The sequence below is a fragment of the Podarcis filfolensis genome (genome assembly GCF_964270895.1).
Source record: "Podarcis filfolensis genome assembly, chromosome: 2".
In the NCBI taxonomy this organism is placed as follows: domain Eukaryota; kingdom Metazoa; phylum Chordata; class Lepidosauria; order Squamata; family Lacertidae; genus Podarcis; species Podarcis filfolensis.
This window is the reverse complement of record NC_139605.1, coordinates 65,932,015-65,955,950: the sequence shown is the minus strand read 5'-3', so window position 1 is coordinate 65,955,950 and position 23,936 is coordinate 65,932,015. Positions and strand designations below refer to the sequence as shown.

Sequence of the window (23,936 nt, the reverse complement as noted above, 5' to 3'; positions counted from 1 at the left end):
GCAAAGTTGTTTAAGAGTATAATAATTATGCATCTAAGTGTCAGTGAATGTCAACCTGTGGTTTAATAAAAGTTCACTGGATGACCTCATAGTCTGACATTTGGAGAAAGTGAGAGTATCCTCTCTCAATCCACTCTTTGAGATATTTGTAAGATTTTCTCAGGTTGCCCTATACTTCTGAAAAGATAGATATGATAACTGAATGTTCGCACATAGAGTGGGGCCTTTTCACTAGTGTCACCAAAACAGAGAAGCAAATGGCCACATTATTGCATTCTGCTTCATACCTCATTGAACCTGCCTTTAAAAGAGCATTTCAAAGAAAGTTGACAGAATTGCTTATCTTTATTTCTGTTTAGTTTGATGTACTTTTTAGTCTGCTGATTTTTAGAATTTTTTTCTCTAAAAATGGTTTTGATGTTGTTGTAGGTAGAGGTTTGTGGGTTTTTCTTTTTGGTATCAGGTTTTTAAAAGCCAATTTTAATTCTTAGTATTTTATTTTAAAGTGGGAGCCATTTCAAATAAAAAGAGTTTATGGACACTGAAATGTACAGAGAGCATGGACAGGGACAAATTATTTACTTCATCTCTTTCTCTCTCTTTTTCAGAATATTGGAACTTGAAGTCATTCACTGAAAGACTGATTGGAAGTAGAGTCAAGAAAAGAAGAAGCATTTATTCACAAGAGGCTTACAGTAATTAACTCATGGAATTCATTGCTGCAAGATGTGGTGGTGATGCCTGCTACCTTAGAAAACTTGAAAAAGCAACCAAATAAACAGACTAGAAAGCAGAATGTTTTTTTTTTCTTGCAGACCAGTGTGATCCTCTATTTTAATGAATCCAGGAACTCCCTCATTTCCTTTTACTTACGATGAGAGATGTGGACTGACTCAGGAAAGCTGTCCTTTCCTTTCCTCTGATTTCTTCCAGCCTCTAACTGACTGAGCGCAGTATAACCTCATTCATTTATCCAAATGGACAGTGGGACAGCCAAAACACAAACCTTTAAAAACATTAACAGCACAAACCTACGCATGTTTACACAGAAACAAGTCTCACTGTGCTTACCAGGACTTCCCCCCTAGTAAAAGTAATTCAGAATGTGTCTACAATTTATTTAATTGTTTAAAGCATTTTCTTTACCCCGTGACTCAGCCAAAAAACTATTCCTGGGGTTGTTTACAAATGAGTTAAAAAACCAACAACCAAAAGACACCCCCTGCCTTGAGGCTTACAATTTGGTAAATCTAGTTGAATCAAGAAGACACATATATTGCCAGAGGAGCAGCAATTTCATAAAGAATTTGGAAGTAAGACACACGGCTGTTTTGTCATGGAAGTCAAACATGGTTTTGAGGGGGGAGGAGATAAGAGGAACCCACCACTATAAATAAAATTCAGATTTCACGCCATTAATTGTCCCAAACAGAAAGAAACAAAGGGAAGCCAGTGGGAAATAAACAGTTCCATTAGATCAAAGAGAGTTCTGCTGAAACTTCATCGAGGCAAAAGGATTTCTTCCCCCACCTTCCCTATAGCGAAGCACGAGATCATGAGAAGCCTAGTTGGCATGAAATATTGGCATCATGTTCCTGTAATTAACTACAGCTCAGTCTTCCAAACATAACAAACAGAACCCCAGGAACGGTAAGAGAGATATTATATTTGGAGCAAAGTTTGGCCCTGGTGATATTTCTTTCCTATTGGAGTCACGCCAAGGTTAATCTGCCATAATTGTTCCTATCTCCAGATTCCTTTTTAATAAATAAAGCAGGCAGCCCTGGAGTTGTTGATACAACTCTTGCATTAACAACCGCAGAGCACGACTCTATCAGATCTCATTCTTTCTGGATTAAGCAGTGGGTTACCGAATTACTCCATCACTGTAATTGTATTTTGCAGGAAGCTCGCAAAAAACTCCGTGTTCATTTCCCTTTCGAGAACACTTATTACTCATAGCATTTTGAGGATTGAATGGATATAAGCTTACCTGCAGGAACCACCAACAATATAAATCTAGGGCAAGGCTGCACAGACAGCAGGTTTTCAAGTTTTTATTTTTACTAGAACCCCAAAGTTCGAAAAGCAGAGTCGGGGCACAATGGTAATGGGCCCGAGGGAAGAGGCAGAAGTAAAATGTTGGGTCTAGGGGTAGAGCCAATTACATTCTATACCCCAGATCAGACATACACTGGCATGTCCTGCATCTTCAAATCCTACTGAGTTATTACTGCTCAGAAAGGCCAATAGTTGTAGCTTGATTATCCAGCTCAGTCATCATTAATTCTAATATGAATGGTAATAATGTGCACCTTGATTTTTTTTTTTTGCAGGCATTTTACTGCTGAAAACATGGCATCTCTGAAAAACAGGTGAGCACTGAGTTTACACAATAGTAGGGACACGGGGGGTGCTGTGGTCTAAACCACTGAGCCTCTTGGGCTTGCCTATCAGAAGGTTGGAGGTTCGAATCTCTGTGACAGGGTGAGCTCCCGTTGCTCTGTCCCACCTTCTGCAGTTCAAAAGCACACCAGTGCAAATAGATAAATAGGTACTGCTGCGGCGGGAAGGTAAATGGCATTTCTGTGTGCTGTGGCTTCTGTCACGGTGTTCCATTGCACCAGAAGCAGTTTAGTCATACTGGCCCACATGACCTGGAAAGCTGTCTGTGGACAAATGCTGGCTCCCTCGGCCTGAAGCATGATGAGCGCTGCAACCCTATAGTCGACTTTGACTGGACTTAACCATCCAGGGGTCCTTTACCTTTACCTTTCTTAACAATAGTAGATTTTGAATAGTATGAGGAGTTAAGTTTCCAGCACATTTTAATTCATTGTGAAAGATCTCCATGCTTACACAATATAAGGCCTAAGAAGACCTTTAGTATTGCAATGGATTATTAAGGCTGGGACCCCCTTTTCAGGCATATTGCATTGTCCCTCCCACAGATATTCTGTACCAATGCTAGAATCAAACCCTCCCATCATCTGCACCCAGCATAGCTTAAGGCAGGCACCCCCCCAAATCAGCCCTCCAGATGTTTTGGGACTACAGTTCCCATCATCCCTGACCACTGGTCCTGTTAGCTAGGGATGATGGGAGTTGTAGTCCCAAAACATCTGCAGAGCCGAGCTTGGAGGTGTCTGGCTTAAGGTATTCAGGGGTGGTGGCAATTGTAGTCCTGCAACATCTGGCGGGTCACAGGTTCCCCATCCCTGCTGACAAATCTGTCCCTTCCAGAGCTAGCCGCATTTGACAGTTCCTATAATTAAGAACAGACTCGGGACTGAATGTTCAGACTCAAGTGAGCGTGTTGCACCGACAGGCAAGGAATGGAAACACCCTTTCACTCTTTTGAGCGTCCTGAAGCTCGATACACAGATTCTGTGACTATTTTAATGTCTAAATATTTATAGCAGGGGGTCAAAGGCTCTTTGTTAAATGTCAAAGTTGGTTAGAGTGAGCATTCCTTGACACAATCTATCAGAGCTCTGCACATGTTTTTAATGAATGATGGCTCTACTACCCCTACAGGGGTTTTGGCCTGGAGTCAATGGTCTGAAAATGCTCCTAGAAAGAAAGAAAGAAAAAGAGAGAGAAGAATGAGCACTCTTTCAATTTCTGCCTTTTCCAAAGAATTTGAGGATTGGATTTCATTTCTTTTTTTCCTGAGGGTGGGGTGGGGGGGACAGCTGATGCAAAAAACAAACTGATGGAAACTGTTTAATGTTGTTTATACTCCCAGTAGAAAAAGGGATGGATGCACAGCTGAGAGCACTTCACTTCCTGCAGCTCTTTTGCAAAAGGGGTATAATTTTCCTATGCAGTTGCAGACTTCCTTAGAAAAGACTTTTTTTAAAAAAAGCATAGCTCTCAGAACTCACTGGGGCTGTGGCGGGTGGGGAATGAGTCTCCCTGGATATTCTGTAGTGGATCTTAAAAGTCAGCATCCTTGGGGTGGGAGGTGGACTTTCAAAGGTAGAAGAGGATTCCAGTGTGAAGCAATTGGAAAATGTCGGAATTCACCAGCACTCTGGAATTTGACATACTAGAGCAATGCTATTCCAAGGTGTGTATGGGGAAATAAAAATGGCCGCCACCAGCTGGAAAGAGCCCTGGCAGACAGTGGCAACTTGCCCCGCCTTGCAAAGTTGCGTCACCACTGCCCCCCCCCCCCATGTTTTTGTCAGACTCAAGCTTTCATCCACGGAGTGCGACAAAATTTGAGTCCACATGCCTCTACAGATAACATTTATCTATACAATATAGTACTAAATTCTATCAATTTACACAGGATAGATATCAGGCAGGTGGCCCTGCTATTTCCTGGCTCCCCTCCCTTTTAAAATTGAGATTATTTTGGTTACCTTCCAACCTTCTGGTACAGAGACTGATTTCAGCGTGAGGAGTGTGTGTGTGACATTTGAACTTTTAAGACCTTTCAGATATATGTCCTCCACACTCCGCGACCAGTTAATTTCTTCCATTTTGTCGTTTGGTCCAAGAATTTCATCTCTTGCCATCTCTGGAGATTTAGTTCTTCAGATGCTATCCCTGGAAAAAGCAGTTCTGGGGTGAGTATCTCTCCAGCATCCTTGGTAGGGCGGACCAAGATAAAAAGGTCATTCAAATTCTCCTCCCTTTTCTCCTTTCATAATTGTTATACCTCCTTTGTTTAAAAACCCAAACGTTTCTCTGGATCTTTGTCTGTTTTTGATATATTTACATCACAGCCATCATTCTTTATTGCTGGTTTTAAAAGTATGAGTAATGCACTTCTCAAGCTCTTTTCATTTGATATTTCCAGCTAGCCTTATCAACTTACCGTACCTTTGCAATGATCGAGTTAGGGCTCATTTTTGTTCTCATTTGGGAGACTTCCACATTTTAAAAAGAAGCCTTCTTGACTTTTATTAACTTCTTTAGCAACGCTGTATTAAACTTTTGAGCTGCTCAGTAATTTTCCTTTTCCAATATGTTTTTGCAAACCATCTGTTATAATGGTTTGTCATCATCATTTTTATGGGTTATGACCATTTCAGCTTCCTTTTAACATAACCTGACTCCCCCCACCACACACAAATAAGTAAAGTTCACTCTTTTGCAATTAAATGTGATTATAGCGGACTTTCTGAGCAGTCTTCAACTTAGAGATATCCAACCGATGTTAAAGACTACAACTCCCACAATCCCTGGGCTTTGACCATGCTGCTTGGGGCTGATGGAAGTTGGAGTCCAAAACATCTGGAGGACACCCGGTTGGTTACCCCTACAATAGGGTGTCTGCATGTTTAATCCAAAGGAAGGTTTAGGTTGCAGCCCTGTAACAATTTCCTGGGAAAATAATTGCATTGAGCTCAGTGGGGCTAACCTCTGGATAGAAGTGCATAAGGATTGTTTTATTAATCTTGAGTGCTCATTCATTGTTTAGTTTTTGCGATCGCTCACGACTGACAAAAAATTGAGCTGCTTTGGCGAGTTTATTATTCTTGCAAAGTATAGGATCATTTATCAAGGTAGTCAGGGAGCCTTGTTGGTAATGATTCACGGCAGTAAGATATTAAAGAACTAAGGAGATTCATAGGATTTTCTCATGGATTAATAGGGTTTTCTGATCTTTTGTTTCAAAATTACACATGAAGCAGACAAGCTGAGGGGCCAAGACAGGCTGATATATTGCACCATATGTGACAAGAATCATGTGCTTCATTTTCCTGTGACTACAATCCTATTACTACAGCCCTAACTTCTTTGTAATGCCAGTTCAAATAAATTCCTTTAAACCTCAGAGCGAATGTTCAGGGCTCTTCCTGGTTTTAAAAATTGAAGTTGGTCTGTGACATTTTGTAGGACAAGGAGTTGATTCAGGAACAATTTCTCCAGCAGGTTGAATTTGCTAGAAACTGATACAATTAGAAAATCCATACTTCTCCTTTGAAAAGCCACATATACTGGGTATAACGTAATTTATGTCCATATCCCATGACTTTGTAATAAACTAATTGTGCAGACAAGCTAGAAAGTTGTACTTTAATTTTCTGAGCAGTAAGCTGCTGGAATTAGTTTAATAGGAACCAGGCATTCAGCCTCTGAGAACAGATCCATTCGAGGCAAGGACTTGTGGAGGGCAGTTGGGATGGAAAACCACAAGGATTCTAGTATATTCTATGTCCTTTGTTGGCAATTAATTAAGAGGAGATGTCCTGTTTTCACAGGGGGCGAGTGGTTCCCATTATTAAGTTTAATTTTGGTAACTAAAAGTGCTATTTATTTAGAATAATATTTCTTTAAAAAGGAGAAATATTTCTACAATCTGAAGAGAAATCAGAGTACAGAAGAATATTTCTAAGCTGACAGCTCATTAAAAGTATAAGTTTCATGGTTGTGTCCCAAAAAAGCTATTTTATCATCACAAAATTATACAGTCATAAAATGTAGAACAGATGAGCAACACTGAATCACACCAATTCTCCGAAAATGTTCCGACATGCTTTCTCATGTCCATATAGGAAACAGCATAGACCCCACATGGGCACCATTACATTGTGATGAACACACACATTTTTGCTCTACCTACACAAGATCAGAAGCCCCAACCAATCACATTTAAAAATATGCTCTGACTTCTATGGGACTTAGCATAATTAAACATCCACATAGCAATCATGCACTATAGCTGGTTGTAACCTGCTAAGTTCCACTGAGAGAGGACCCATTGAAATTAAGGAACTTAAGTCAGTCATGCTTATTAACAGTAAAGAGTCTACTCAGAATACGACTAGCATTGGATCCTACCCAATAATTAAAAAAACTTTAAACCTAGTGTCTTTGAAAAAAGAAGCAGCTCTTGGGGGTTTCCTTTAACTGTTATTTCTAGAAGATCTTCAAGTACAGACTTTCGGAAACCCTTCACACTTCTCTGAATCTTGAAATGCAGTCAAGTAGGGGATTCCGAAATGCATCTACTAAGGTGGAACGTGCAGTGGAATAATGTAATTTTCAAGAGGATTTGTGGTTTGGTTTGATTTGGTTTTTAAAATCACAACCTGATATGCATGTATGGAGAACTGAACTCAAGATTTGAAAAAATGATAAACTGAGAGAAACCAAATACTGACATATATGCCCATCGCTACCATCACCTGGCGAACCTTTAGTTTTCTCCCTTTGGGTTCATGAGTCAAGAGAAACAAACTGTCCTTTCCAGACTTCACACCTTCAGGATGGAAGCTTAGAGTGGAAGAGCAGTTTAGAAACAGACCTCAGCTGCAGCATTAGCTGTTTTGACTCTTCAAGGTATTAGGGCCATAACACAATTGACACATAAATAAAGGTATTTAAATAAAATAAAATAGTTAACCACAATAATGAAGAACTTGTCCCTTTGGGCCAGTCTCTCTCTCTCTTTTTCTCTCTCCTATACTATTTTCCCATGTATAACATGGCCCCGTGTATAAGACGACCCCTCTTGGGGAGGATTGCCAACAATCACTCACCCGCCTCAATGAAGCCACCAATTGTCTGCCCGCTTGCCACCAGCAGCTGCCAATCGCCCACCCACTTGCTGCAGCAGCCGCCAATCACCAGCAGGCCTTGCTGCAGCCACCAATCACCCGCCCAATCGCCGATTACAATCTGCTGCTCGTGATTGCCACCAATCGCATGTCCCCCCCCCCCCGCAGTATCCGTGTATAAGACGACCCCCAATTTTTAACAATTCTTTATAATAAAACACCTCCTCTTATACACAGAAAAATACAGTAACCTCCCTCATAGGTTGATGTGAAAGAAAATGGAGATGCAGGGAAATCATGTGTACTACCCTGAGCTACTTGGAAGAAAAGTGGGATATAAATGAATCAAATTTTGTGTGTGTTTTTTTTTTTTGTGTGTGTGTGTGTGTGTGTGTGTGAGAGAGAGAGAGAGAGAGAGAGAGAGAGAGAGAGAGAGAGAAATATTACGTATCCTAGAAATATTTGCTAATTTGCTTTATTAGCAAATATTAGAAATGTTAGCCACACTTTAAATCTCAACTACAAAATGGCTTCCTATCAAAATATTTGCTCATTTCTTATCACAAGGGATATATGTCCACTGGCCTAATATAGTACAGGAAAAGCTGGTGTAGTTAGTGTTGACAGAAAATAAAATGGTACAGGACTTTAAAACTGATTTTTGTTATGGAAGAACACGATGGCTATTTATTGGGGACTTTGACACTTCCCTGTTATTCCCAAAAGCCCTGAGTCATTCAGCCTCTGCGCCTCAGGATATCTCAGCCCTGGGAAAACAAAGCTTCAAAGGTCTGTCTGTTTCCAAAGTGCCTCAGTTGAAAGGAAACCCAGGATACTGAAGATGTAATATGCGCACAAAGCCTTAACTTCTTTCTTTTCCCCTGGAAAGTTTAAAATAATAGCCATTTTTAAAAGGCAGGGGAACATCATGGTTTGTTTCAAAATAATGCATTGAGTCTATCTGGCATTTGACATATAAAGCGTTCATGAATTATGCTAGTTTCTTTTTGAACTTTGTGGCCTAAGACAAGAAGCAAGGCTGGAAAATGTTTGACATCACTTGATCTTCTTTTATTTCATGCTCCGTCTGACAAAAGGAAGTTTCCACAAGAAGGGGGAAAGCTGTTTTTTGGCCCCTGTTTAATGAAAAGCAAGATGAGGCATTAAGTGGGGCAAGATCAGTTATCAGATTAAGAGTGTGAGGTGTTAGTGTTCTTCTATCACCTTACAGTCAAAGAACTGATCCTGCCCAACCCATTTGTGCCTCATCTTGCTTTTGTTTCATCAAACCTGGACCAGTAAACAGAAGCCTTTCCAATTTCACATTATTCAAGTGATTTAAAAGGAAACTGACATCTTGCCAGGAGAAGCTTGTTAGGTCCAAGGAAGAGAAGGGGTCAATAGGAATAGATACCGTTTTATTTTTGTTAACGCATTTTGTTCTCAGTGTATGTATTTTGTTCTGAAACTGCCTTAGAAGCATGGCTAAAGGGCATGTGCATGTCTCTATAGCAGGCACCCCCAAACTCAGCCCTCCAGATGTTTTGGGACTACAATTCCCATCATCCCTGACCACTGGTCCTGTTAGCTAGGGATGATGGGAGTTGTAGTCCCAAAACATCTGGAGGGCCGAGTTTGGGGCATGCCTGCTCTATAGGAACAAAACAGTACCTTTCCTGGCCTTCCAGGAAATGTACTGGTTTTTTATAGACCTTGAGACTTGTTACTGCAGGATTTTCCTTAATACAATGTATTTTTGGTATGTTATTTTCACAAATTGATTTCCCCTTATGTATTTTTCCCCCTAAAAATTGCTTGCTCAGAAAACTGCACCACAATATTTGAATAAGAGCAAAATTGGAAAGATAGCTGTATTTCAGTCCACAAATTGCCAGTTTGATAGATTCAGTTTTACATAATAATATTTTTTTTATTTGTATCTGTCCAAGAGTATTTCCAGTTGCTGGACCACAACACCTGTCTGGAAAGTTGCATTTTATTATTTCACTTCCTTCTCTAGTCAAATTCTCAGTTTTTGATAAATCATTTTATTTATACAAGGTCAGACCACACCTGGAGTGCTGTGCCCAGTTCTGAGCACCACAATGTTAGAAGGATGTGGACAAGCAGGAATGTGAGAATAGGAGGGTGACCATGATGATCAAGGGTCCGCAAACCAAGCCTTATGGGGAATGATTGAGGGAGCTGGGTACATTTAGCTTGGTAAAGAGGAGACTGAGAGGAGAGATGACAGCCATCAAATTTTGACTGCAATGAGCCGGCAGGGGGGGGGGAGGAGCTTCTCATCCTTATTTTGGACATCTCCAGCACTCTCCCTATCACTAAAGAGCAAGATGTCTTGAACAAAACTGCTGAAAGACCATTTAATTTGAATATTGAGAACGGACTAATCTAAATATGGGCTGGGAAAGATCTGGGGAAATAGTAGAGAGGCAAACAGATGGAACAGTTAACAGATTTTGCCTGATATCTTTCAGCTTTATAACGAGCCTATGCCCCAATCATTTCAAGCCTAGCTAGGGCACCATGTTTTTGGGTTGGGTTGTCTGTTTTTCTAATTTGAGAAGGGCTGGGGGTGGGCAGACACCAAATCGTTTGAAGTCAGGTTGCTTTGAAACCTCAGCTGTTCATTTCGTTTTTATTTTTCCTAATTGGGGTTGGGAAAGTTCAGAGTACAGCTGCAGGGCTGACTCGCTCTAGGATAAAGTAAAAACGGGAATCTGAGTACAAAGCTTGGACTTCAAGCCTGAAAACACTAATCCATTAGAGAATCAAACTCTTAATGCATCCAAGAGGTCCTTTCTCCTTTGCTCATGGTAGTGTAATCATTGCACAATTGCTCAAGTGGAAATGGCTTGTAAAACCATTCCCATTTCAATAAAGTTACCGTAATTAATCTTTGGAGTGCTGGGATGAATAACTCAAAATTCCAGACTGTTGCAAGCCTGACCTTTGGAATGATTGCAACATCTTCGCCACCATCATCAGGCCCATATTTTCTTGGCCAACAAGCAAAGCAACTTTATGCTTCCATATTTTGGCTCTGTGGTTAAAAAGGTCAGGAAAACAAGCAGGGTGAGCCCAAGGCATTTTGCTGCCTGACGCAAAGGGCAAGATGGCGCCTGTCCCAGCATCCCACATACAGCTGCCAAATGGACTGACAATTGAGTCTTGCTTGTACATTGGTGATGGGACAACATCCTCCACCACACCCAAGGGCAATTGGCTAGCTTAATAGGCACAGCCTCATGGCACACAGTGCTCTGTCTGCCAGCATCTTGCTATTGCTTGAGGGCCCCAAGCATCTACTGCCTGAGGCAGTCACATTATATGGAGAGAGAGAGGGAGAGAGAGTGTGTGCGTAGGGCAGCCCAGGGGACCATGTGTCACTGGACCGGAAAACATGGCACTGGCTGCCAATCAGCTACCAGGTTCAATGCAATGTATGTATTAGCATTAGGCATGTGAGACCCTAAATGGCTGTGAGATCTGTCTCTCAATATCAAGTGTCTCTAATCACAGAGGCCCAATAAGTGGTGTCACCACTGGTGAAGCCTGCTTAGTGTTGACCCATGACAGAACCTTCTTGTTGGTGGCTCCCTGTTTGTGGAAAGACCTCCCTGTTTGTCTCCCTCATTATTAAAATTCAGGAGGAATCATTTTTGTTCACCCAGGCATTGGATGGCCAAAGGAGACTGTTCTGAAAACCTTGCAATTTATTAGCTGTGTATGTACCTGAATTTTCTTAAATGTTTTTTGATGCTCTTAATTTTTTTAATATGATTTCATGTGTTTTATTTTAAATTGTGTTGTATTTATGACTTTGCTGTTTGCTGACCTGGGCTCCAATAGAAGTAAGGCTGGGTAGAAATTTAATAATCCTTAATAACAATGCTTTGGCCCTGTTCAATTCCTTCTCTGTGGACATTAGACAGGCAGTGAGTATACAAGGATCTGAACACCTACTGAAGACTTTTCTTTTTTTAGAGAAGATGTCTCATAGGATTGATCCTATTCAAAATATTCAAAATATAAAGCAATTCTCAGAAGTAAGCTTCAGTGAGTTAATTGGGCCTTAGTTCCAGGTGTGTGTGTGTAAGTGAGTGTGTACACACACTATAAAAGGGTAATTTCCCTTTCCCAAACAAAGGCTTTATGCTTTTAACAGCTTCAAAATATTCAAAAAGTGGCAGCATTCCCTAATATAACTTAAGACAAAGCCAACAAGGTTTTTTTAAAAAAATGTAAGTTATTAATGTCTTGCGGAGCGTGAGGATCTTACAGATGTTAAAATACATCTGTTTACAACATTTTTCCAATAAGTCCTCTGAGTTTTCCCCTGGTAGTCTTTGAAAGACTTAACGTCCGCTGGCAAAATACTGTGCTTGTTTTTATTAAAATAATTAGTCATGGTGCCTGAAAAAATTAATGCAAAGCTCGAGCTGAAGTTGTCTCTTACTTGCTGCCAATCCTTTCCCTCCCGTCACCTTCTGCAATATTTTAACTTTCATATTTAGAAGTTAGAGCTTCACCCCGCACCATGCTGATGAAGCCTAAATTATTACAGTACATTCCTACACTAAAGCAAAGACCCATTAACTTCAGTGGGACTTAGTTCAATGAGTCTTACTCCCAGGCAACTGTAGATTGCAGCTTTAATGATTTATTTAATAACAATAACAATTAAAATTACAATTATTATTTTATACCTCTCCTATCTGACTGGGTTTCTCCAGCCACTCTGGGCAGCTTACAGCACATATAAAAACATAATAAAATATCAAACTTTAAAAATTTCCTCATACAGGGCTGCCTTCAGATGTCTTCTAAAAGTTGTGCAGTTCTTTAACTCTTTAACATCTGAAGGGAGTGTGTTCCACAGGGAGGGCACCACTACCAAGATGGCCCTAATAATATATATATATATATATATATTAGAAATATTATAATGAAAAATACTATCAACAAGAATTAAGCTGTATTATTATTTAATGTTGGTCATACTGTGAAGTCCTGAGGTGATTTACTGTCATGAGAGCTGACCAAACATTTGGTATATGAGACTTGGGGGTGAGTCCTTGTCATACAGCAATAATCTTCAATAGTACTTAGTTCTGTGGAACTTAACATAACGTTGTTAAAAACAACAACAACAAAGTTTATAATCCTTGCAATCTCTTTCCACAAATGCCTCGAGTAAAACTGAACAAAGGTCACAAAGTCCTAGAATGCAAATACAAAGATTATGTATAGCTTGGTAGATTGACAAACAGACAGGATACAATCTGATTGCAGGGCACAAACTCACAGGGGATAGATTTGTTCCACCTGGGCCAAGAATTGTGATGAAGGAGGAGCAAAGAATGCTATGCTAGGGCCACAGCTTCATTGCATGTGTACAGACATCCAAACAGCTGGACAACCCCAAGGCACAGACCGACATGAGACATAGAGCATAGATGTAACCTAACCCTTATGCTGGTTAATCACCAGGACAGAGGAAGACATCAGGAAGATTTCAGCATATGTTGAACACTGCTTACCATCTACAGCTCCCTGGGGAAGCTTCCTTTCTTGAGCATCCCTAGTGCCCCTTCCTTGTCTACCACTTTAGAAGTCCCTGGCCACTCCAAAGTGCCCCTGATGCCAAGCAGCCCATGGTTTGCACACTGTTGACACCAGCTCTGCTTAAAATCTTCCAGCCACACATTGTTTTCAAGTTGCACAGTTTGTTTCCCTTCCCCCATTGTAAGATGCTTCAGGGACCCAAGAAAAGGCAGAGGAGTGGTGTAAGCAGGATATGGTTTTATTCCAACAGCTTTAGTGTGTATCAAGCAAGTCCAGACTGAGGCCCACCCGAATCTTTCATGGGTGTGTGTTTGTGTGTGTGTGTGTGTGTGTGTGTGAGAGAGAGAGAGAGAGAGAGAGAGAGAGAGAGAGAGAGAGAGAGGGAGGGAGGGAGGGAGGGAGGGAGGGAGAGAAAGAGAACACTTGAGCCCTAAGTAAAACATGGGTCTGACTGCTCCAGATTCTAGTATGCTACAACTGCTAGGAAAATATGGAGCACAATGTTAAACCTATCCTAATATGGGTCTGACAGAATTTCTGCTAGAAAGAATTTATGTTTAGCAAAAGCTTTTGTGCCTCCCCGTAATCTCTGTTCAGGGCACACTAGGCAGAAGAAGCCTTAAAAGCACAGGGAAAATGCTCCAGTCTTACATGTGCACATATACACTTTTCTAGACATTAGGAAAACTTCCATATTTGTCTTTTCAATTCTGGAGATAGATAGATAGATAGATAGATAGATAGATAGATAGATGATAGATTAGATAGATGATAGATAGATGATAGATAGATAGATAGATAGATGATAGATAGATAGATGATAGATGATAGATGATAGATGATTGATAGATGATAGATGATAGATGATATAGATGATAGATGATAGATGATAGATGATAGATAGATATAGATAGATAGATAGATAGATAGATAGATAGATGATAGATAGATAGATAGATAGATAGATATAGATAGATAGATGATAGTGTTATCCACCTCTTCTCTTGATTAAGTCATTTGAGATTTCAAATTTTGTTCTTTGGGTGTCGTAAAATGAGAGAGTCATCAAGTCATTTGGTCTCCAACTTTTCTACCTCAAAGGAAGGAAGGAAGGAAGGATCTAGTGTGTACTAAAAATATCAATATCTATTTATATTTCTGTCAGTTTTGGAAAGTTCAGGGTTGTAATTTTAACATTAGTTGTGGGGGAAATGTTGGGGCACTCTGGAAACTGCAGTAAGCACAAAATGCAGCTGCCAGATTTCTAACTGGGCCTGGGTGTTGTGATCATATTGCACCTGTGCTATGCCAACTGCACCGATACCCAGTCCATTTCTGAGCCCAGTTCAAAGTGCTGCTTTTGACTTCAAATGTTATTTGCAGCTTAGGACCACGGTGCTTAAAAGGTCAACCGTCGCCATACAGATCTCCTTGAATACAGAGATATCTGATGAAAAAAGCCTTTCGCAGGTCCTCCCACCACTGCCGCTGCGGTCAGGGGGCATTCTCTGTGGTGGTGCCCAACTTGTGGCATGCTGTCCCCAGAGACAGTTGCCTGACACTTGCTTCACCATTCTTTCTGTGCCAAGAAAAGACCTTCTTATTCCCTGATCATTTTACATGCAGTTTTAATCCTGCTCAGTGTTGTGTGCTTTTTTATTTAATCTGTAGCTTTTACGTTATTATATAAAGGTAAAGGTAAAGGTACCCCTGACCGTTAGGTCCAGTCACAGATGACTCTGGGGTTGCACGCTCATCTCGCTCTATAGGCCGAGGGAGCCAGCGTTCATCCGCAGACAGCTTCCAGGTCATGTGGCCAGCATGACTAAGCTGCTTCTGGTGAACCAGAGCAGCGCACGGAAACGCCGTTTACCTTCCTGCTGGAGCGGTACCTATTTATCTACTTGCACTTTGACGTGCTTTCAAACTGCTAGATTGGCAGGAGCAGGAACTGAGCAACGGGAGCTCACCCCGTCGCTGGGATTCGAACCACCGACCTTCTGATCAGCAAGCCCTAGGCTCAGTGGTTTAGACCACAGCGCGACCTGCATCCCCTATGTTATTATATATTTGTACTTAAATGTTGTTTTATTCTCATTCACACACACACCCTCGGTGGATGAAACTGGAGAGCAGTAAAAAGATCCTTATATATCATAAATAAATAGCAGCGATAACTTTCCTCCCCAAATTCTCCCACCCCTCATATACAGGCAAAACAAAGACATTTATTTAAGCAGGGAAAAGGCTTCAGGGAATGGAGGCTACCCTGATATAACTGGAACATCTGCGTATTGATGTGCTTTTGAGCGTTTTACTGAGAGAGGAGAGAAACACCACAGCTGGTGTGGTGCCTCTTTCCCCAGAATCTGGGAATGAATTCCTTTCTCTCTGACATGCCCAGATTTGTAGGATCCAAGCTGAATTCCACTATTGCATTTGTGGTCATGTTCAGGTCTTCCCAATGCAGAAATGACTGGGCTTCTAATTCAGGGGGCAGCCTTGTGATACTGCAGCTTTCTTGTTTGACCTCAGAATTCCAACGCTGCGATTTGAAAGCCTTCCGGCGTTTGGAGGTGGGTTGTGTATGTGAGTGTGTAACACGCTGGAAAAATGGTGACCTAAGGCGAGCCCCAGTGGCAAGGAGGGAAATTTATGTTACTTAAACTGTAAATTCAAACCACGATAATTAAGACCACATTCTTGTTGGCTCAAATGCTCTCTGCTTTAAGCTGTAATAAACTTTAAGTGCTGCTATTATTCTAAGGCTTGATTAATCCCAGATTGCCTGGTACAAGCAAGAGTTTGATATAAAAGAAAAGTCCAGAACTGTGCGCAAAAGCTCTTCCAACCATTTGTGTATGTTTGTTTGTGTGTGTGTGAACCTTCAGGAAATGGCAATCTTTGACACTGTTGCAGTAGGAAAGAAACATTGCCTTCAAAACAGGCTGCAAAAACATCTATTGAGCATAGCAGGCTGGGCCTTACTTACATGTTTAACTTTAGAGAGTTTAAAATGTAGCAGTGCAGCAGTTGTTGGGTGGTATGAAAATTAAGGGCTGTATTTAACTAACCAGTCCACCTAGCAGAAGCTCAGGTGAGGACTTCCATCGGTGCCATGGGGCTTCCTCACTCTCCTCCCCTGTCTGCCCCCACCCAAATTAGCTTGGTGGGGTTGGGGTTGGGGAGAACCCCCAGAGCAGCATGCAGGGGAGGAGAAGGGAGAATGTTCTTTAAGGATGCAGAAATACTTGTGCTGGCAAAGCAATCTCCTCAACGTTGTGTTGAATTCTTCTCTAGGTTTGTAGCATCTGTGGATGTGCCTCAGCTATCTGAGAAAAATATTCTACGTTTTACTGGTATCCCTCACTCTATGTGTGAATGACTCTGTATGAATGAAAGCTATGTAGTGAGTGTATCGGCATGCCAGCAAAACAGTAAATGGTATGGTCTCCATTTTATGAAGTGGTCAGGAACTTGAAATTTTCTTCAGTTACTAAGTGGTTTCTCGTCATAATACGGATAGAATTTGCATGTAATGGACATTTCTGTTTAGAGACTGATACATATATTAGGGGTGTGCATAGATTCTGTGTACACTGAATAACAAGGAGAAAACTGAGGAGATTTCAGGTAGATTCTTATTTCCCCAAATCAGTTTGTGCCGTTCAGGGCTGGTCCTACCATTACGCTGAGCAAGACAACTGCCTCAGGCAGCATATGCTGGAGGCAGCTGTGGCAGGGAGAGTCTAGCAAGCAGTAGCCTGCTCCTCCTCTGCTCCTGTGGCAAGAAAACTTCCAAGGCTGGCTCTGCCGTCTGCTCCCAGAAGAAGAAAGTATTATCTCCTCTTCTGCTTGCTGGTCCTCTCTGCGCAGGCTGGAGCACGGCTTTGCTCCTCGTCTTGTGTGTAGCTGCTGCCCAGCCAGGCTGAGAGAAAGGCAGGAATGGGTGGTGACTGCCATAGTGAGTCAGGCAGGTGGGCAGGCGAGGCACAGGACCTGGCCCAGGACACAAAGGTCTTGGAGGCAGACTGGCTGGTGGAGGGACAGGTGGATGGACAGAGGCAGACAGTCAAATGAGCAGGGCAGGGGGCAGCAGTTGCGAATGCGGTGCCTGAAGGCCGCTCAGCCAGGCAACCAAGCCACTCACTTGCCTGCCTAGGCTCAGCTCCTGCAGGTGCACACAGCGCTGTGCAGTCCCCCCTGGGCTCTCTCTCACACTTTCTCTCTGAGCTTGGGGAGCCCCCAGGTTCAGGGGTAGTCTACTTCTGAATACCAGGTTAGGAGTGCCATTTTCTTGTTTGCTTCAGGTGGCAAAATGTCTTGGGCTGGCCCCATTAACAAGGCATGTGAAGGCAGATAAAGGAGCTTCCTGCCTTCTGAGTAGCAGCTTTGCCTTGCCCCCCCCCCCAAAGTTAAACATACAACATCTCCCTCCTTTTCTGAGGAAGGAAACCAAGCAGACTAAGGGCAGCCCTTCCAGCCTTTAACCACAGTGAATTATTTTCCGAAGGCACAGTTATATTGGGGAGGGATGTTGAAGCAAAGAAACAGGACTGTACTTTGCATGGGTCATCATTCTCCTCCACATTTTGGCTGTGGGAGCAAGGAGTGAGCAGCAGGGTTAGACTGCTCTGGTGACCTGCTTTCCCCCAATCATTCTTTTTCCTAACAATTATGAATAATAGCTAGCTCTCTCTTTTCCTTTTCTTCATCAAAGGTACTTCCAGGAAGGCATGTGGAAAAAACCTACTGTGCTATCCTAGCTGTTGTAGGATATGCTCTGCCTTGAGCTGTGTGTCTCATGTTGTGATTAATGCAGGTAAAGAATCCAAATAATTCACAGATGCACATGCTCCTACTTGAGTCTTTATTTTACACTGTGGTGACTCTGTTTTGAAGTCATGTCTGATATATTATCCTGATAACTTCTTCTTCTTCTTTTTTTGGTCCATGTTAACTTGATTTATGAAGTGTGTTTTAAAAAACAACCCCTCACCATTTTATTAGAGAGATTGTACAACTTGAAGCATGTTCACAAATAACAGTTTTGCATTCCTCTAGTCAAGCTATTTATCTTATATGCTTGCATGAAATGATGGAGCATTTTTTCCCTGCCTTTCAAAAACATTTTGGCAGTTCTTGACAATTGAAGGTGGCATATGCAAAGACAAATATGCTTCTAAATAAAACTGAGCCCAGTGGCTGACTTGCGAATTTTTAATATTTTAATATTTTGGAACAGTTTATCTTGTGTCAAAATCCGAAAGCTCTCTATTGAAGCGGGGACAAGCACAGTGCTTCTGAATATTGTTTATTTGTTTGCTTATAACGTTACTATCCCCTTTTTTCCTATGGAGTTCAAGAAGGCATACATAGTTCTCCCCCTACCCCTTTTATCATCACAACAACCTGTGAAGTAGGTTAAGCTAAGAAATAGTGACTGCCCCAAGTGTCTTAGCTTAATGGCTGAGTGGAGATTTGAACCCTGGTCTCCCAGGTCTCATTCAAACACTCCCCAGAGCGACTGAGGAAACCCAGCCAGATGGGCAGGGTATAAATAAAACAGCAGCAGCATCAACTACTACTACTACTACTACTACTACTACTATTACTCCAACACCACATTGGCTTTTGGTTTTCTTTGCTTTAATTTTTGAAGGGGAGAGCAAACTGAGATTTCATAGGCTGACAACCTCTGCTGACGATTGTGGCAGCTGTGCCCAAGCTATCTTTTGCAGGAACTCAACCACAGTTCTGTCTTACAATGTCTAGAAAGGAAGTCCAACATCTACATTTATTGAATGGTGTTTTGGGGGCAGCACATACATGATGCTGATTAATAACAAACAAACAAACAAATTTCAATTTCTAAATTCAGAGTTAAGGTAAAATGGTAAAGGAGCACTGGACGGTTAAGTCCAGTAAAAGGCGACTATGGGGTTAGGGTGCTCATCTCACTTTTCAGGCTGAGGGAGCCTGCATTTGCCCACAGACAGCTTTCCAGGTCATTTGGCCAGCATGACTAAACCATTTCTGGTGCAACAGAACACCGTGACAGAAACCAGAGCGCACGGAAATGCCGTTTACCTTCCCACCACAGTGGTACCTATTTATCTACCCGCACTGGCGTGCTTTTGAACTGCTAGGTTGGCAGGAGCTGGGACAGAGCAACGGGAGCTTACTTCGTCACAGGGATTCAAACCGTCGGCCTTCCAATCGGCAATCCCAAGAGTCTCAAAACATCTGGAGGGCCAAGTTTGAGGAAGCCTGGCATAGCCTCATCCAGTAAGCAGCTTCTGCCTATTGCTGTAACGCAAATTACAGTAATTATATGCAGGAAAAACTCTGCTTTAAAATACTTTAAAAATTTAAGTTACAGGATAACTTAAAGGATAAGAAAACAGCTCTGGTACTGGGGGAACAGGGAAAGCAAAAGCCAACAAGAGATAAATTAGAGAAAATTCATACTTTAGGATTCTAGTTGTAAATGAATATGGAAGAGGTAAGGGGTTTTATATGCATAACCAGAATTTGCTTCGAAGACTAAACATTATATTTCTTTTTAAAATTCCAACACAAAACCTCTGATTTCCTGATGGCTCTATCGTTCTAAGATTTCATGTCTAATGGTGTGGTGGATTTTGTTCCCCGCCCAACTAATTGGGCAGAACAAGTAATGTAAGAACAGGTGCTCCTCAGCTGTGCTTTCCTATAAATTATGTTGGGATTTTTGCTCTGTATGCAGACATATCAAGTTCAAAAAGGAAACAATGCCTGTCTCTTGCTAATGAGGGCATTAATATCTCCTCGTATGTACGCCAAACTGTTGCTGAAACATTGATGACTTTTAGGAGACAAAAGTTTAGTGTGTCTTCACCAAATAATTCATCACGTGAAGGCCTCTTCCCTCACCCATCTGGCTTAAATTCAAGCAGCCTGGTTAGATGTCCATGGATAATTGATGCTCAGTAAAACTCTATTGTGTTTCCAAGCCCACTGTGTCTTTTAGACATTTACAAACTAATAAACCCTGGCAATGGCACAGAACAGGCAAAAAACACTATTGAAGAAGCCTCTATATTTACTTAATCAAATTTTATTGTTCTTAGGAATCCCCTTCCACAAATGTCTCACCGTGATGTACAAAATACAATGAAATAGCTAAAAACAGTTAAAAGCCATGGATAACAATAACAAAAGATGGATTTTAAAACAATACAAAGGGGACAACTGTGGCAGAGGCCTATTTCTCCAGTTGGGACATCTTGTTGGAACAAAAATGTTTTCCGTGGTTTCCAGAAAGTGCAGATAATGGGATCTTGTTGTATCTTTGCTCTTTAGCAGGTAGAAATTCTGCAAAATACCAAAGTTTTAACTTCCTACCTGTCTTCCCATGCCTAAAAGAGTATACTGTAACAGACTGAGACCATGGAAGGTGCTACATATTGGCCATTAGAGGAGTCCTTCGGTTGCTTTTCGGAGGATTTCCCAGATACCGCAGGGACGCAAGCTCTCTCTTTTGCTTTGCCCTTTCTTCCTTGTTTTCTCATTCTATCTGTAAATAAAATCTGCTTACCAAGGGACAACCTTGTCCAAATCCTTGTCCAAATTTTGCTCTTGGCAAAAGACCGACCCCCACCTAAGCATGTAACTCTGCTTTTTGGACATCTGAGCACCCAGAACTGTTCTCTGTACATTTGAGGTCTCTGTCCACATAGGAACTTTTTAACAGAAAAAGTGCATTCAATCACCTTGCAAGGTCATTAGACTAAGTAATGATTCTGTAAGGAGAAACAGAAGAATGCCAACTTTAGACATGAAGATTAGCTTTAGGAACATAAATGGGAATAAGCCTTAAGTAACTGCTCCTTGGATTTTAAAGTTGCTCACTGCAGAAGAAACAATAGAAAGGAAAGAGGACATAATAAAGAACTGCCAGGTTTTAAAAGGTCATTTGCAGCTAGAAGGAAATCCTCCAATTAGTAATTTGTATGAGCCCTTACAATCCAGGAAAATTCCAAACAAAGGTAAATGAAGAACTTGAGAAAGTCTTTAAGAGATGTGAAAAAGAGGAAGAGGGAGAGGTAATCTTGATTTTTGCTGAGTAAAAAGGCAAGCAATCCCCTCCTCAAAAGTTCTGAAGAGTACCACTTACAAGACTCAATATTGCCCCAATTCATAAGTTTTGAAGATCAAATAAATCAAATGTAGCCCAGCAGGAATTTCATACAGGCAGTGATTGTCTAAACCAGTGCCTGAGTTTGAGAGGAGCTGCTACACACCCTGCCATTTCCACAACTACAGATACCTCCCTGCACATCAGAGAACGGCATTTGGTCAAAGCCAGTGGGACTATTTTTCACCTTTATAAGTACAATAGTTTCCTCCACTGTAATGCCAGAAGAGAAGCTTACACTGGGATCTACACAAGCTGGAAATGCATAGACAGTCTCCTTTGGTAAGAGTGAAGTAGGAGGCCCACAAAACTCACTTTTTAGTGCTACCTGAACAACATCCGAAGTCACCTTAATGCCATATATCTGGGGGCAAGTCTTGTTTATTGGGTCGCATGGCAGCTTATGAGCAAAGGCTTCAAAGATTCACATCTTGTAACTTGGGATAATTAGTATGCAATCATTTCCTTCCAAGCAATGCCAGCCTTACCACTCAATGCTGTCTGCTGGTGGCTGCCTAAGACATTAGTGCATGGGTAGGCAAACCCGGGGGCTAGATCTGGCCCAATCGCCTTCTAAATCTGGCCTGCAGACGGTCTGGGAATCAGCATGTTTTTACATGAGTAGAATGTGTCCTTTTATTTAAAATGCATCTCTGGGTTATTTGTGGGGCATAGGAATTCATTCATCCCCTCCCCAATATAGTCTGGCCCCCCACAAGGTCTGAGGGACAGTGGACTGGCCCCCTGCTGAAAAAGTTTGCTGTCCCCTGTATTAGTGCTTTGTAGAGCGGGCATGGCTAACCGGTTGCACTCACCATGCTGCTTGACTACAATACCCATCTTTCTCCATTCACGGTGGAGAAAAGGCAAATAACCGGTTTATAACATAGTGCATGGCATAGAGAAAGTGGATAGAGAAAGGTCTTTCTTCCTCTCTCACAGAACCAGTGAACATCCAGGTAAAATAAAGTTTTTCTTCACACAGCAGCACACAGTGAAACTCTGGAATTAACTCCTACTAGATGCAATGATGGCCACCAACTTGGAGGGCTTTAAAAAGGGATCGGACAAATTCTTTAGACACTGGCCATGATCGCTAAGTTCTACTGGACATTGTAGTTCTGCTTCTGCAGTTGGAGGCCATATTCCTCTGAATGTCCATTTCTGGGACTTACTGGTGAGGATAGCACTGCTGTGATCAGGATCCTGCTTTTGGGCTTCCCATAGGCATCTGGGTGGCCACTGAGAGAACAGGATGCTGAACTGGATAGGCCATTGGCCTGTTTTCTTTTGTTCTGATAGGTGGGTTGGGTCCTGTGTCCCTACAGGCACAAGACGTTATGAAATATTGTCACATATTCTGTTTGGAACAGCAATAGATCATGAAGTAAAGGTCAACAACTATTTACTAAGTGCTTCATATTTACAAAACATGTTTTCCATTCCGTGGACCAGTACAACATTTCACAATGGGTTGACCACAAGAATGCCAAAGGGGTGACTTCCTGCTACCCGCTCCGTATGCCACCAGAGTTCTAAGAGGGACAGTTCATTCGAAAACTCTTTGCAGCATAACCGTTGCCTGAAAATGGCATCTGTCTAAACAGATTCATTGATATCTAGGTAATATGTATCCAGCAGGAAAGCAGAGAAGGCTTTGGGTATCACTTCTATTGGATAATATTGCAGAACAGACACTGGTTCGGATTCTTACCTTTCTAATTTGTATCCAGTTTAATGTGTTCTGCTTAAGTTGGCCTTGATTCTTCTATTGCTTTCAGGACAATCTTTTCCTCTGTGTGGCTGATGGTCAGCCTAGACCATAGGCTGATAAAAAGTGGACTGCGCAGCTTTCTGGGGAGAGAAAGAAACAGTGGGTGCCCCCCCCCCATTATCATCATAAGCAAGGAAATGGGATTAATCAAATGCCCTTTCACCCTCCGGAATCAGGTTGCCCATCACACATGATACCACAAGAACCCCTCCCCATACCACCCACTTAATATTTTAAATGCCAAAACCATTTGGGCAGCATCAAACTGGGATGGCATCAAACATGGAAAGTCATAAGGACTTTAGATGAGCTTGCTGGATCAGGCCAATGGCCCATCTAGTCTATCATTCTGTTCTCCCACTGGCCAACCAGATGACTGTGAGAAACCCACAAGCAGGATTCCAGAACAAGAGCACTCTCTTCTCAGTTTCCAGCAACTGGTTTTCAGAAGCATACCACCCCCAACCATGGAGGCTCAGCATAGCCATTACAGCTAGTAGCCATCAATAGCTCTCTCATCCATGAATTTATCTAATCGCCTTTTAAAGACATCTAGGTTGGTGGTCATTGCTGCCTCATGTGGGAGTTTTATAGTTTAACTATGTGCTGTGTGAAGAAGTGCTAAGTTTTATCTGTCCCATCTTGGTCTTCTTCATTGTTCCAGGCTTTGAAATATCACTGCTGTTGTGGAAGGAAGAGGCCCTCATACATCTGCAGTCATAGAAAGTTAGTCCAATTATTCAACGTTTTGATATAATTTCCTTCCCTAATGTCGCTTTTGATTCTGAAAACCAAAAAGACGGGGTGGGGAGCGAGTAACTTGCATGCCCAGAATGTTCCTTAGCAACATTTTAAAGAAGAATGTCCTTTATAACGA

At 41.8% G+C, this 23,936-nt stretch overlaps 1 long non-coding RNA gene across 1 annotated transcript; it reads left to right on the top strand.

The window, feature by feature from the left end:
* The first annotated feature begins 1,102 nt into the window (after positions 1-1,102).
* On the top strand, positions 1,103-23,852 carry LOC310756314. The gene is made up of 3 exons (XR_014544804.1): positions 1,103-1,650; positions 2,337-2,375; positions 23,724-23,852. It is a non-coding gene; the product is annotated as an uncharacterized lncRNA (long non-coding RNA).
* The last annotated feature ends 84 nt before the right edge of the window (positions 23,853-23,936 follow it).